The sequence below is a fragment of the Bombina bombina genome, chromosome 4 (assembly GCF_027579735.1).
Source record: "Bombina bombina isolate aBomBom1 chromosome 4, aBomBom1.pri, whole genome shotgun sequence".
NCBI classification, from domain to species: Eukaryota; Metazoa; Chordata; class Amphibia; order Anura; family Bombinatoridae; genus Bombina; species Bombina bombina.
This window is the reverse complement of record NC_069502.1, coordinates 235,698,268-235,713,967: the sequence shown is the minus strand read 5'-3', so window position 1 is coordinate 235,713,967 and position 15,700 is coordinate 235,698,268. Positions and strand designations below refer to the sequence as shown.

The window sequence follows — 15,700 nt, the reverse complement described above, 5'->3', positions numbered from 1 at the left end:
ATCGGGGAGGTGGGAAGGTTGAGGAGGATCACTACACCACAGAAAAAAAACAAATATATATTTAAAAAATAATAATAATAATATTAAAAAAAAAACTTAAATTGCATACTGGCATTCTGTCTGCCAGTACCTATTATGGTGGTGACCAGTGGGGGGTGAGGGAGGGAAGAGAGCTGTTTGGGAGGGATCAAGGGTTGGGAGGTGTCGGGTTGAAGGGTATTATCTACACTACTGCTAAAATTAACCTTACAAGCTACCTGATTAACCCCTTCACTGTCAGGAATAATATGTGTGGTGCGCAGCTGCAATTAGTGGCATTCTAATTACCAAAAAACAATGGCAAAGTCATGTATGTCTGCTATTTCTGAACAAAGAGCCCAGAGAAACTTTTACAATCATTTGTGCTATGATTGCACAAGAGGTATGTAAATAATTTCAGTGTAAAACCTAAAGTTTGTGACAAAGTTTTATTTTTTTTATATAATCGCATATATCAAAATGTGCCTGGATCAATACCTTGGGTTGTCAATTTTTAAAAAAGTATATTGTTTTGACAGGTAAATAAAAAAACAAGGCTCTATTTCTGTTTAAATGAAGTGATAGTAAAAATGCTAAAACTTTTTTTTTTTTTTATTAGTTTTTTATTATTCATCATAAAAATAAATGACAATCCACATAAACATTGTGACTCGTGTTAGTACAAAATATTCATACTGTAATATAACATAATTAGCAGAATAACATAAAATCATACTCACTTTTCAATAAAGCACAATCATGCCGAAATGTCACATAAATTATACTTTTCGTTAGTCAATATGCTTAAAATCATCTATAGAAATCATCAAATAATATGCACTAACAGCCACCAAAGAAAAGACATCCAAAAAAAAACATCTCCAGCAACTTATATATTACTTCATATATGGATATCGGTATTTACTCAACATAATTTCTGATACCATGTTTCATCACAGATACCTATTGATTCTTGTTTCCAACTAGCACCTGTCTCTCCTATCTAATCATATGGTCTAGTTGCGGGAAAAGAACTCTCTAAACTATATTTCAACCGATTTGGATTGCCATTTCTAAATCACAAAGTCAGACATTCTAACCCTAACAAGGAGAAGAAAAAAAAAGAAGGGAGAAAAAAAAAAAAGAAGGGAGGGCGGGAAAAAGAAAAAAAAAGGCCAGCGAAAGAGAAAAAAAAAAAAAAAAAAAAAAATATAGAGGAGCCCTCCGGATCCGTGAGGCTCGACCTTAAGAGCGGTAGTTCATAACTTTATGGAATATCTCTATAATTTCTTATCCAGGAGTCAGGAAATACTTGCAGCAAGACTAGCTCAGCAAAGCTGATAGAAGAAACAAATGGAGACAGGATCCGTCGCTGGAGTTGTAATGAATAAGTCTTAATAGTGGGTGCCCATTCTAACAAAAAAGGCTTGATTTTTTTCTCTGAAGCCTGTGATAGATGAAAAGATTCGTATATAATTTGGGATTGTATCCCTTTAAGAATTACCCCTAGGCTGGGTGGCGTCTTAGCAATCCAGGATTTGAAAATATTGTATCTAACAATTAATATAATGGTATTCAAAATCCGGGTTTTTAAATCTGACATGGGATTAAGTATCAAGCATATTATATCTTCCAGAGAGAACGAGTAAGCCCCATTATATTGCCTATTAAACCAGAACTGAACTTTCTGCCAAAGTTGTTTTATTTTAGGGCAGTGCCATAACATGTGCATAAGGTCTGCTTTGCCATATGAACACCGCGGGCAATCGGCCTTTTTAAGCGGATAAAATTTCGCTAACCTGGAGGGAGATAAATAAAATTTATTCAATAATTTAAGATGAGATTCTTTCCAGCTTACCGAAATAGGGTAATTAGCTATTAACTCAAGGCTACGAGAAATCTTCTCTTGATCCATTGTAGAGATACAATTTATCCAAGAATTAACCAAATTTTCGCTCAATAATATGCCCTGTTTGGTGAGCATTATATCGTAAATTAAAGAAATCGATATGTCTCCAGCTATGAATTTTTCGATACAGATCTTGACCTCGGACCACTCAGACCTACTTGAAGAATACCAACTTTGGGAGCTAACATAATGACGGACCTGGAAATAGGCGAATTGATTCCCCGTGCCTAGCGAGTATTTTGAGAGAATAGATTCCCAAGAAAGAATCTGAGATTGATCATTCAATAACTGATAAATATCCTTAAGACCTCTGTCCTGCCACTCTAAGAATACTTTTTGGTCTATTCCAGGCATAAAAAGCGGGTTACCCCTAATGGGTAGAAAGTCTGAAAAAAAAGGATTCAATTCTAATATAGAACAGAACTTCTGCCATGCGTAAATCGGGTTTTTGAAAGATTGTAATGTAGAAACTTTTTGTGGAAGTTCTTGTATCGGGCAGTGTAAAAGAGCCTTCAGTGACCATGGATTAGTCAGTCGGGATTCAAAATCAAAAGAGGTAACCCTATTTGATTGAGCAAGCCAATCTATAGCTATTTTAAGTAATGTTGCGATATTGTAAAGTCTGATATTAGGAAGAGCTAGACCAGCATTAGAAAATTTTTGTGACAATTTTTCCAATGATATACGTGGTTTTTTAGCTTTCCAGATGAACTTGGAAAACCAGGAATTCAGTCTGCGTACATCTTTGTTTGTTAACATTAATGGCAGATTTTGTATAGGATATAGAATCCGTGGGAAGATTATAGTTTTGATCAGATTGACAGACGCAGATATGGATAAAGGAAAAGCCTTCCATAAGTTAAGATCTTCTTTGATCTTCTGAAAGAGCGCATCAATATTAGCTGAATACCAGTATTTAGGATTTTTATGAATCTCCAGCCCCAGATATTTTATGGCTGAAACCGTACGAAACATTAAATTAGTTTGTCGGTTAGTATATTTGCCTAGCCACATAAATTCACTTTTATCTAAGTTAGACTTGTATCCCGCAAAGGAGCTAAATTCCTCCAATGTGTTTATGACCTTGGGGATTGTATCTCTGGTATTTTGTAAACATATTAGAATGTCATCCGCGTAAAGTAAGACTTTTAAGTTTGGGTTTAAATCTGGTATCCCCGGTAAAATTTCTCTCAATCTGGTTGCTAGCGGTTCAAGAGCGATGTTAAACAAGAGAGGTGAGAGGGGGCAACCCTGTCTTGTTCCTCTCTCTAAAGTTATCTTAGGAGAAAACGTCCGATTAACCAGCAGAAAGGATTCTGGCTTCCAATGAATTTTCTGAACAAAGTGTAAAAAAATTTCTGCAAAGCCAAATTTATCTAAGGTTTTAAATAAATGAGTCCAAGCAATGCTGTCAAAAGCCTTGGCTGCATCCAAAGTGAGAACTGCATTGTCATTAAAATTAGTTCTATCTTTGAACTGATCACTATTCCAAATATAATCTACCAAAGTAGTTAATCTCCTAATGTTCTTGGCGGAGTTTCGCGTGGTCATAAATCCGACCTGGTCGGGATGTATAAGTTTGTCCAAGCACCCTGCAAGTCTACAAGAAATGATAGAAGTTAAGATCTTGTAATCCGCGTTAAGGACTGAAATTGGCCTGTATGAGGCTGGATCTTCAGGGTTCTTCCCTTTTTTCAGTATTAGTGATATGTTTGCTGCAGCGAAAAGACTTGAAATTGGTTTGTCAGTAATATAGTAACTGTTAAACAATTTCTCTAAGATTGGAGTTATTTCTACCGCTAGACTTTTATAAAACTCCGCAGGAAACCCATCAGGGCCAGCGGTTTTGTTCAATTTGGAAGCATTAATGGCTCTTAATATTTCTTCAGCAGTGATCGGAGCATTCAAAGAATCTAATTCTTCCTTCTGTATCTTAGGTAGAGTGATTTTCTCCCAAAAATTTTCTTGGTTAGTGAAATTGCATTCCTGTTTGGAATATAATTGCTTGTAATAATTAAAGAAGACTCCGCGTATCTCTTCTGTATTGGTATATCGAGAATTTCCTTCTTTAACACTAGAGATAAAGTTCTTCCTTTTCCTAGCTTTAACCAATCTAGCTAAATTTTTAGCTGAGCTACCGTGAAAGCTCCTGAAATATAGATTGGTTTTAGCCTCTTCTTCTAGATGTTTTTGAGTCAGGAATATGTCCCTCTCTTTTCTATGGGCTATATACTTATTCCAGTTACTATTGGAGCGATCTCCACAGTATTTTTTATAGGCTTTTTTAACCTGGTTAGTAAGTTGCAGGTCTCGGGCATGTTGTTTCTTATTTTTAATATCTAGAAATGCCATGATTTCACCACGTAAAACCGCTTTTGATGCCTCCCAAAAGGTTTCAATCTTATGAAAATAAGAAATGTTACGTGTACTGTAATCTTTCCAAGACTGTTTTAACCATTGACAAAATCTAGGATTATTATAAAGATAACATGGATAATAAAAGGTCCTAGGCCTTTTAAATTTACTGCTGTCGTGGCATCTCAATGTTAAAGATATGATTGAGTGGTCCGAGGTCACAATCTCCCCAATTCCAGCCTCTATTTTAGCAATCGAAAGTGACTCGGCAATTAAAAATAAATCTATCCTGGCAAATGTCCTGTGTGCTTTAGATTCACATGTGAAGCTTGATAGATCCGGATTAAGGCATCGCCATATATCAGTGAGATGTAATTTACGACAAAATCTAGTAAAATATTTGGAACTTCTCCTGGTCTCTGGAAGGTTCTTCTGTGAGAATCTATCTACTTCTGGGCACATGGCCATATTAAAATCTCCACCTAATATGAGGTTATCTTTTATATAAGGAAAGAGTTTAACTTTAACATTCTCCCAAAAATCCCTACAGAATTTGTTTGGGCCGTACACATTACAAAGAACATATTTAGTATTATTAATTAAAATTTGTAATAAAATAAACCTTGCAGTCGTATCCGTCTCCACTTGTATGATCTTATAATCCAGCGATTTGCTGATCAATATTGCCACACCACATTTTCTCCTGCTTGAAGAAGAGGCAATTACCTCTCCCACCCATTTTATCTTAAGCTTGGCGACTTCCTGTTCTGTAAGATGAGTCTCTTGAATAAAAGCAATATCTGGTTTTTGTTTCGCCAATAGCTTGATAATCAACTTACGTTTCATAGGAGAGACAATCCCTCCTACATTCCAAGATAAGAATTTAATATCCACTACCGACTCTTAACGGAACAATCAGAAAAAAAAAGTTTCCTCTTACGGACCCGGAGGGGGGAAATCGATAAGGAGCAGAAAAGTAAGAGGAGAAGGATAAGCAGAAAAAAAAGATAACAAAAAAACAAAAAAACAAGAAAACCTTTGAAAAATATCAAAACAGCCATCCCTAACTCTTCTAAACATGCATCCCTCAAAAAGGAGATAAAGGACTTTAGGATCTAACTCACCCTTCATTTTATAGGGGACAAAAGTAAATCTTAAATAGCTGAGCAGTCAACTATTTATCATTTATAAAAAATTTTACCTCCCCAGCTTCTCGATAGATTTTTCTGGCACCGTCCTGCTCAACAATTATGCTAGCAGGATATACCATCCATGCATTGAAGCCTTTATTAATAAGTTGCGAGCAGAGCGGTGCCATTATCTTTCTTTTTGAGGAGGTTTCTACCGAATAATCTTGGAATAATAAAATTCTATTATTTCCAAACAGGAGTGGTTCACTTCTTTTTTTGAATAATCTCAAATATTCTACCTTGTCTTGGTAATTCAGAATTCTAAATATGCACATTCTATTTAGGCGAGATCCCTCTGACTGAATATTTTTAGGGCCCGTTCTGTGGGCTCTCTCTATGACAATGGGAAGCCTCTGCTGAGGGAAACCTAGGGCCTGGGGCAATATATAAGATGTAAAATGATATAAATCCTGGAATTCCTGGGTCTCGGGGAGGCCGATAATTCGAATATTATTGCGTCTGGAACGATCTTCCAGGTCGTCCAGACGCAATTGCAGATTGGCAATTTTAGAGTTCTGTTTAGTTATAATGTCATCTTGGACATTGGCTTGATCTTCTAACTCAGAAACTCTATTCTCTATTTCTAGCATTCTATTGGAGAATTGTTTGACCTCTACAGAAAGGTTAGAAATTACCGATGAAATCGTGCCCAATTCAGCCTTTATTATCTCAAACTGTGGGGTAAATAACTCAGTTAGATGAGTGATTAGCATCTGGGTGTCATTTATATTAGGTAATATCTCACTAGAGCTGTTCAAACTGGGATCACCCAGCTTAGCTTTTTTGTCTTTGCCTTTAACAGGCATTCTGGGGGAAGAAGATTTAGCTTGAGTGACAAATCTTTCCATAAAAAAAAAGAAAGTGATAGAAAATATATAGTGAAACGAGGGGAGCTATAAGGGGGCACTCCAAGTCTGCTAGTTCCTATCTTCGATCTAACTTCCTACCCTCCTGATTCTCCTAGGCGTGTTTAATAAACAAACAAAAATTAAGTGAAGTGAAAGAAGAGAGAAGAAAAAGAAAAAAAAAAAAAAAAAAAAAAAAAAAACCCCGACAGAAAAAGAGCGAAAAAAACCTAGATTTAGATCTAGTGAAAGATAGGCGTGCTCGAGTGTGCTTCTCTCCTTGCTATGGAGAGCAGTGTAAATATAAAAGTGGGAGTTGTACTACTTCCTGTAGTGGAATGTGCAAATATGTGACAATAGACAGAAAGAAAAAAAAAAAAAAAAAAAGACCTAAATTTGGTCTAGTGAAAAATAGAGTGCTTAAATGAGCTGCTCTCCTGTGTACAGAGAGGCGTGTGAATGTAAAAGTGGCTATTGTACTACTCCCTTAAGTGAAATATGAAAATATGTGTCTACACACAGAAAGAAAAAAAAAAAAAAAAAGGGTGGGTTAGTGCTCTAGTGTCCTATTTATTAAGATATATCTGATTAGAGTAAACAAGATAAGCTCTATAACACCTGACAGGCAAAAAATAACATCTCTGCTTTAGTGAGAAAAAAAAAATATTCCATGGAATTCTGATATCCCTATACAGAGTAGAGAAACCACAGTTATCAAAAATGCTTTGTGACCACTATAATGACCAACTCCTGTATAGGATACTAATATCTAGTATATGTCCAAGATCAAACAATAGGAGAGAAAACAGCTCATTTCGATGATAATTTTCAAACTTTTCACACTCCCCGGTTTTCTTTGCCTAGATAATCTTTTTTTTTTTAATTTTTTTTTATTATTTCTTTATTCCCCCCCCCCCCCCCCGTTCCTTTAGACACGTAGAGCTACTTATCAAAACACCCAGGGATAATTATTTACAGCTGTAGGGTTACGTGACAAATATATATATAAAGGGTTACGTGAGAGATAACGTTTTGTTCTAAATAACAGACCTGTCTACCTCACTACCTCACTAGGATCCAAGAGTATGCATGTCTAAATGAGACAAACCATTCAACATGCTAGTTCACACACTAGCAGGGCCTAAACCATGAAAAATACAAAAAAAAAATAAAAAAAAAAATCCCAAAATAAAAACAGATTCCTAGATTGCAGCTCTTATCCAGAGCAGATAGAATTATTGCAAAAGGTAACAATAAACCATTTCTCCTAACCTAGTAGAGTACAAAGCATAATATATTCTCTCTTTCATGAATTAGGTACATATATAGCTTGCATTATAATACATGGATTTATTGTTCTGTCCTTTTAGGGGATTAAACTGCAAGTATTTTTAAGAGGCTCTGTAACGAGCTTTTATCTGTTAGTCCCCGTTATATTAGTATGACATGTCAAGCAAAAGTTTTTTTTCTTTTCTTTTTTTTTCTGTTGTCTTCCTTTCCTTGCTGTCCAGGAGAAGAGACAAGGACACCTTTAAATAATATCAATAGGAGTCCTAGTATCTGTAAATTCCGCAGCTCAGGGAGAGGCTGACAACCTGTAAAACACTGCAGTAACACACAGAGCGAGGGCAGAATCAATCAGCTTAAAGGGAACACTTATCAATGTCAGGTTTTAAGCCTGAATCTTACCACTGCAGCCTCAAGATTTGTCAGGGAAAGAATGTCCAAATGTCCCAATTGCAGATCCCCCTTATCCTGGCTGTATGTCAGAATATTCTCCTCTCACCGAAAATCTCCAGCTAGATACGGCCAGCCCTGCAAACCGTGAGAAATCTGAAGCTGCAGGAGATCCTGGGCTGCTTGGAAAAGGTGAGTCTCGGAGTGTTGGGACCAGCCTTTACCTTAAAGATCTTCTTTGTGCCTTGATATGAGCCGGCTTCCTTGCTTGTTACACCTTAGCAGGGCACTGCTGATTTTAGGGCAGCTCCTGTATCACGCCCCGGGCAACACCTGCATTAGTTGAATCTCCACTGTCTGAGTCTTGCCGCCAGACACCGCCACCCACCTGAGCGGCCACTTTGCAAGCTCTTGTCCGGTTCCGGCTGCTACAGATCACAGCGCCGCCTCCAGTAGATCCGTTGCCTCAATTCTAGGCTACTCCGCTTCTCTCTCACAGTGCAGCCGGACAGCTGAACAGATGCCCTGCCACGCGTTATCTGCGCCTGGTCCCAAGAGGCTTCCTCACCACCACTGCCTCACTCTCCGACCAAAGCCTGCAATCCCCGGGCAGCGACCGGTAGGATATCCCCTGCTTGTCCTCTGCCTTCAGCCCCCGCGGGGCATGGACGTTTTCAAGTAGGTGAATATTTCTTTTCCCTTTTCCTCCCAATCAACTTAAGGGTAATTGTCCTTTTTCAGCGTTAAAATTTCCAGCGAAAGGATCGCTTAGCTAAATCAGCTATTGGAGACTCCAAACTCGGGCGGGCCGTAGCCTCGCAGAGCGCCACACACCAATCCCAGGTAACTCTCCCGGGCAAGTGGCTAGGAGCGGGGAGACGGTAGAATAGTGTTCTCTCACAACACCTGTGTGCAGCAGGTAGTCTGCACAGCTCCTCCCCCAACGGAAGTCTCCGACCGCTAAAACTTTACCCACACTTGACTTATATGAAGGATCCAATCCACTGTCATTGTGTTAGCAAAACTATAACAGTTTCTAATCTGATCCCCCACCAGTTAGGAATAGATATTTAGCAGTCTTAGCAAAATGAGTTTTTCGATTCTGTGAACCTGTAGTGCGCATGGTAGGGCGCACTACAGGTTCTCAGAATTGGAAAACTAATTTCAAGGTTAAATTATAGGAATGGGAGCAGCATACATACAGCAACTATATTGTTGTTTTACTACACACAATTAAACATTTTTATTACAATCTCTGTGTTTACTGTCCCACTAGGGAGAATATATATATAAATTTATATATAAATATATAAATATATATAAACGTAGTAAAAAGTAGCTAGTAGCTAGTACCTTAACTCAGTTAGGTTACAAAAAAGTCAGGTATTCATGGGTTTGGTAAGTTAGATAACAAGAAGAAAGAAAATTGCTAATATTATTATTAAAAAAAACTAGCACATTTATTTTCCAGCAATAAAATCCAACTAGAACAAAACAAGCAATGAAGCAGACAAAAAAAGCATTTTCAGTAAAACTGTTATCCTAATAGAAACCAGAATAAGAATGCAGTGAGTCAATAATTAACTCACATTAATAGGAAACAATCGGCTAGATTACGAGTTTTGCGTTATAGTGAAAAAGCAGCGTTATCAGGTTATAACGCTGCTTTTTCACTACCGCTGGTATTACGAGTCTTGCAGATTTAGGGGCACCGCACACTTTTATGGCCTTACCGCAAATCAACTTACGCAAATTGCGTATAGTCTTTTTTCAATGGGACTTCCATAGCGCCGGTATTATAAGCTTGTCCTGGCAGGCCAAAAAGTGAGCAGTACACCCTATCCCGTCAAGAATGCGTTACGAATCTTGACAGGACAGGGTGTACCGCTCACTAAATTTTTTATTTAAATTTATTTTAATTATATTTATGTTAGGGGGTGTTAGGGTTAGACTTAGGTTTAGGGGGTTAATAAATTTAGTATAGTGGCAGCGACGTTGGGGCGGCAGATTAGGGGTTAATAAATGTAGGAAGGTGGCGGCGATGTTAGGGGCGGCAGATTAGGGGTTAATAATATTTAACTAGTGTTTGCAAGGCGGAGTGCGGCGGTTTAGGGGTTAATATGTTTATTCTAGTGGCGGCGATGTCGGGAGCGGCAGATTAGGGGTTAATAATTTTCTTTTGATGTTTGCGATGCGGGAGGGCCTCGGTTTAGGGGTTAATAGGTAGTTTATGGGTGTTAGTGTACTTTTTAGCACTTTAGTTATGAGTTTTATGCTACAGCTTTGTAGTGTAAAACTCATAACTACTGACTTTAGAATGATTCTAAAGTCAGTAGTTATGAGTTTTACATATTAAGTTTTAAATAATTCCTATTTAAAACTTAATACTGACCTGTAAAATAAACCCTAAGATAGCTACAATATAACTAATAGTTACATTGTAGCTAGCTTAGGTTTTATTTTTATTTTACAGGCAAGTTTGTATTTATTTCAACTAGATAGAATAGTTACTAAATAGTTATTAACTATCTAATAACTACCTAGCTAAAATAAATACAAATTGACCTGTAAAATAAAACCTAACCTGTCTTACACTAACACCTAAACTAAACCTACAATTAAATAAATTCCCTAAATTAAATACAATTAACTAAATTCAATACAATTAGCTAAATTACAAAAAAAAACCCCACTAAATTACAGAAAATAAAAATAAATTACAAGATCTTTAAACTAATTACACCTAATCTAATAGCCCTATCAAAATAAAAAAGCCCACCCAAAATAAAAAAAAACCTAGCCTAAACTAAACTACCAATAGCCCTTAAAAGGGCCTTTTGCGTAGCATTGCCCCAAAGAAATCAGCTCTTTTACCTGTCAAAAAAATTACAAACAACCCCCCCAACAGAAAAACCCACCACCCACACAACCAACCCCCCAAATAAAAGCCTAACTAAAAAAAACCTAAGCTCCCCATTGCCCTGAAAAGGGCATTTGGATAGGCATTGCCCTTAAAAGTACAAAAAAACAGTGAAGCACAGCACCGGTAAAAAGTTAAAGATACTTTATTTAATTGTTTCAAAAAATCAGGTTAAAACAATTTGAAAGCAGACGTGGGATTGTCGCAATAGGAGTAAACTATTACAGCTGACATGTTTCGGGGTAGAGCCGTTATCAAAGCTGCAATTAAATAAAGTATCTTTAACTTCTTACCGGTGCTCCGCTTCACCATTTTTTCCGTACTGTACTACTAACCATCCCTAGCGAGCAAGCAGGATAACAGATAAGGGGTAAATCCCCTTCCTTCCCAGAGCCCTGACTGGCCTAGCTGCAGCACAAGCACTACCCTATGAGACGGGAAGGTTTTGACAACGCCCCCATTATGCCCCCCTAGCATAGTCTGAAGGTTATGGATTGGACAGCATGAGATCCGGAAACCCAGTTGGGTAAAAGTAAGAAAGGAGACCGCAACGACAGCGGCACTCGAGACGGAGACACTTTACCGGTTATCACCTACTTCTACCTTAGATCAGACCCAGCGTAGGAGAGGGGGTAAGATTGACTACTTCTTTCTTCTTTGGTCGTTGTGCAGCAGCGGTGCTATTAGGCTACATCTTACCTTGGGGACTGATTGTGTGTTTTTCCAAGTCCATGAGTGGCGGTGTCACAGTATATCACATTGTTTACAGCACTGTATTTACAGAGGGGAGATTAATCACTCTAGTATTGCACTTAAAAGGGCATTTAGCTCTATTGCAGCCCAAACCCCTAATCTAAAAATAAAACCCACCCAATACACCCTTAAAAAATCCTAACACTAACCTCCGAAGATCCACTTACAGTTTTGATGAGCAGACATCCATCCTCAACGAAGCCGGGAGAAGTCCTCAACGATGCTGGGAGAAGTCTTCATCCAAGCAGGCAGAAGTGGTCCTCCAGACGGGCAGAAGTCTTCACCCAGACTGCATCTTCTATCTTCATCCTTCCGACGTGGAGCGGCTCCATCTTCAAGACATCCGGCGTGGAGCATCCTCTTCAATCGATGGCTTCTTCTACAATTAAGGTTCCTTTAAATGATGTCATCCAAGATGGCGTCCCTTAGATTCCGATTGGCTGATAGAGTTCAGCCAATCGGTATTAAGGTTGAAAAAATCCTATTGGCTGATGCAATCAGCCAATAGGATTGAGCTTGCATTCTATTGGCTGATTGGAACAGCCAATAGAATGCAAGCTCAATCCTATTGGCTGATTGAAAAAAAAACTTTTTGTACTTTTAAGGGCAATGCCCATCCAAATGCCCTTTTCAGGGCAATGGGAAGCTTAGGTTTTTTTAGTTAGGGTTTTATTTGGGGTGTTGGTTGTGTGGGTGGTGGGTTTTACTGTTGGGGTGGTTGTTTGTATTTTTTTTTTTGACAGGTAAAAGAGCTGATTTCTTTGGGGCAATGCCCCGCAAAAGGCCCTTTTAAGGTCTATTGGTAGTTTAGTTTAGGCTAGGTTTTTTTTTATTTTGGGTGGGCTTTTTTATTTTGATAGGGCTATTACATTAGGTGTAATTAGTTTAAAGATCTTGTAATTTATGTTTTATTTTCTGTAATTTAGTGGGGGTTTTTTGTAATTTAGATAATTGTATTGATTTTAGTTAATTGTATTTAATTTAGGGAATTTATTTAATTGTAGGATTAGGTTAGGTGTTAGTGTAAGACAGGTTAGGTTTTATTTTACAGGTAAATTTGTATTTATTTTAGCTAGGTAGTTAGTAAATAGTTAATAACTATTTAGTAAGTATTCTACCTAGTGGAAATAAATACAAACTTGTCTGTAAAATAAAAATAAAACCTAAGCTAGCTACAATGTAACTATTAGTTATATTGTAGCTATCTTAGGGTTTATTTTACAAGTAAGTATTTAGTTTTAAATAGGAATTATTTAGGTAATGATAGTAATTTTTATTTAGATTTATTTTAATTATATTTAAGTTAGGGGGTGTTAGGGTTAGGGTTAGACTTAGGTTTAGGGGTTAATAAATTTAGTATAGTGGTGGCGACATTGGGGGCGGCAGATTAGGGGTAAATAAATGTAGGTAGGTGGCTGCGATGTTAGGGGTGGCAGATTAGGGGTTAATAATATATAACTAGTTTTGGCGATGCAATCAGCCAATAGGATTGAGCTTGCATTCTATTGGCTGATTGGAACAGCCAATAGAATGCAAGCTCAATCCTATTGGCTGATTGAAAAAAAAAACTTTTTGTACTTTTAAGGGCAATGCCCATCCAAATGCCCTTTTCAGGGCAATGGGAAGCTTAGGTTTTTTTAGTTAGGGTTTTATTTGGGGTGTTGGTTGTGTGGGTGGTGGGTTTTACTGTTGGGGTGGTTGTTTGTATTTTTTTTTTTTGACAGGTAAAAGAGCTGATTTCTTTGGGGCAATGCCCCGCAAAAGGCCCTTTTAAGGTCTATTGGTAGTTTAGTTTAGGCTAGGGTTTTTTTATTTTGGGTGGGCTTTTTTATTTTGATAGGGCTATTACATTAGGTGTAATTAGTTTAAAGATCTTGTAATTTATGTTTTATTTTCTGTAATTTAGTGGGGGTTTTTTGTAATTTAGATAATTGTATTGATTTTAGTTAATTGTATTTAATTTAGGGAATTTATTTAATTGTAGGATTAGGTTAGGTGTTAGTGTAAGACAGGTTAGGTTATTTTAGTTAGGTAGTTAGTAAATAGTTAATAACTATTTAGTAAGTATTCTACCTAGTGGAAATAAATACAAACTTGTCTGTAAAATAAAAATAAAACCTAAGCTAGCTACAATGTAACTATTAGTTATATTGTAGCTATCTTAGGGTTTATTTTACAAGTAAGTATTTAGTTTTAAATAGGAATTATTTAGGTAATGATAGTAATTTTTATTTAGATTTATTTTAATTATATTTAAGTTAGGGGGTGTTAGGGTTAGGGTTAGACTTAGGTTTAGGGGTTAATAAATTTAGTATAGTGGTGGCGACGTTGGGGGCGGCAGATTAGGGGTAAATAAATGTAGGTAGGTGGCTGCGATGTTAGGGGTGGCAGATTAGGGGTTAATAATATTTAACTAGTTTTGGCGATGCAGGAGTGTGGCGGTTTAGGGGTTAATATGTTTATTATAGTGGCAGCGATTTCCGGAGCAGCAGATTAGGGGTTAATAAGTATAATGTAGGTGTCGGCGATGTCGGGGGCGGCAGATTAGGGGTTAATAAGTATAAGATTAGGGGTATTTAGACTCGCGGTTCATGTTAGGGTGTTAGGTGTAAACATAAATTTTGTTTCCCCATAGGAATCAATGGGGCTGCGTTACTGAGATTTGCGCTGCTTTTTTGCAGGTGTTAGACTTTTTCTCAGCCGGCTCTCCCCATTGATGTCAATGGGGAAATCGTGCACGAGCACGTACGACCAGCTTACCACTGACTTAAGCAGCGCGTATTGGAGTGCGGTATGGAGCACAATTTTGCTCTACGCTCACTTCTTGTCTTTTAACGCCGGGTTTAGGAAAACCTGTAATACCAGCGCTGTAGGAAAGTGAGCGGTGAGAATAACGTGCAAGTTAGCACCGCACCCCTCATAACGCAAAACTCGTAATCTGGCCGATGGTTTATTGTAAAGTGTCCCTTTAAAAGGGATATACCGTACAGTGGAAGTTTCCAAGGATTGCTGATGTTGAAGACAGGTGGCAAGAACAAGACAAGCCCAACAGTTTGCACTTCCCACAGGAAATTTTATCTCATTGGTTGGGGGCTTCTATGGTTGATAAATCGACCCCATAGTGCTCCAGCAATGGGCTGGTTCCTAAGCATATGTCCCTGCTTTTCAACAAAAGATACCAAGAGGATGAAGAAAAATTCATAATAGAAGTACATTAGAAAGTTGTTTAAAATGGCATGCTCAATCTGAATCATGAAAGAAACATTTTGGGTTTCAAATCCCTTTAAATATGGTTTTTATTTGCCTTCCTATAAATTAACATACATAAAACATTGCAAACCTCTTATCTATAGTATCTTTCAAGCTCACTAGCTATATTAGTTGGCTATATAATAATTTCAAATGAAGAATAACTGTCTGACAACTTATTTTGTTCTGTTCCCTAGTTCTGCCAGATGTACAATTTTTATAGTGTCAATTTAATGTCTTTCTGTTTCTCTTAGCACCACAAGCATAGAAGTAAGGTAATATGGAACAGATATAGAGATTGAAAACACTGCACAAAGGACAAGATTAGTTCAATGTCCACAGCACTTATGATCAATAGCTTCCAGGGAAGAAGCAAGTTAATGTTTGGTGATTATATCATGTGACATCAACCACCTGCAGTCTGCAAGGAATGCTTATGATGTGTGGTCACATGGATGCAGTAGAAATGCTGATTATGTGACAATAATTATAGCAATGGAGACTAACGGCTAGATTTAGAGTTTTGTCCGTAACGACCCGAAAAGCTAACGCCGGCTTTTTTCTGGCCGCACCATAAAAATAACTCTGGTATTGAGAGTCCACATAAAGGCTGCGTTAGGCTCCAAAAAAGGAGCGTAGAGCATATTTAACGCAGCTTCAACTCTCGATACCAGAGTTGCTTACGGACGCTGCCAGCCTCAAAAACATGCTTGTGCATGATTCCCCCATAGAAAACAATGGGGCTGTTTGAGCTGAAAAAAAACCTAACACCTGCAAAAAAGCC

At 37.6% G+C, this 15,700-nt stretch overlaps 1 protein-coding gene across 1 annotated transcript in view; it reads left to right on the top strand.

Annotated features, from left to right (window-relative positions):
- The window catches only part of TM4SF20 (transmembrane 4 L six family member 20), a 142,378-nt gene that overhangs the window by 85,043 nt on the left and 41,635 nt on the right, over positions 1-15,700 (top strand). The window lies entirely within an intron of this gene.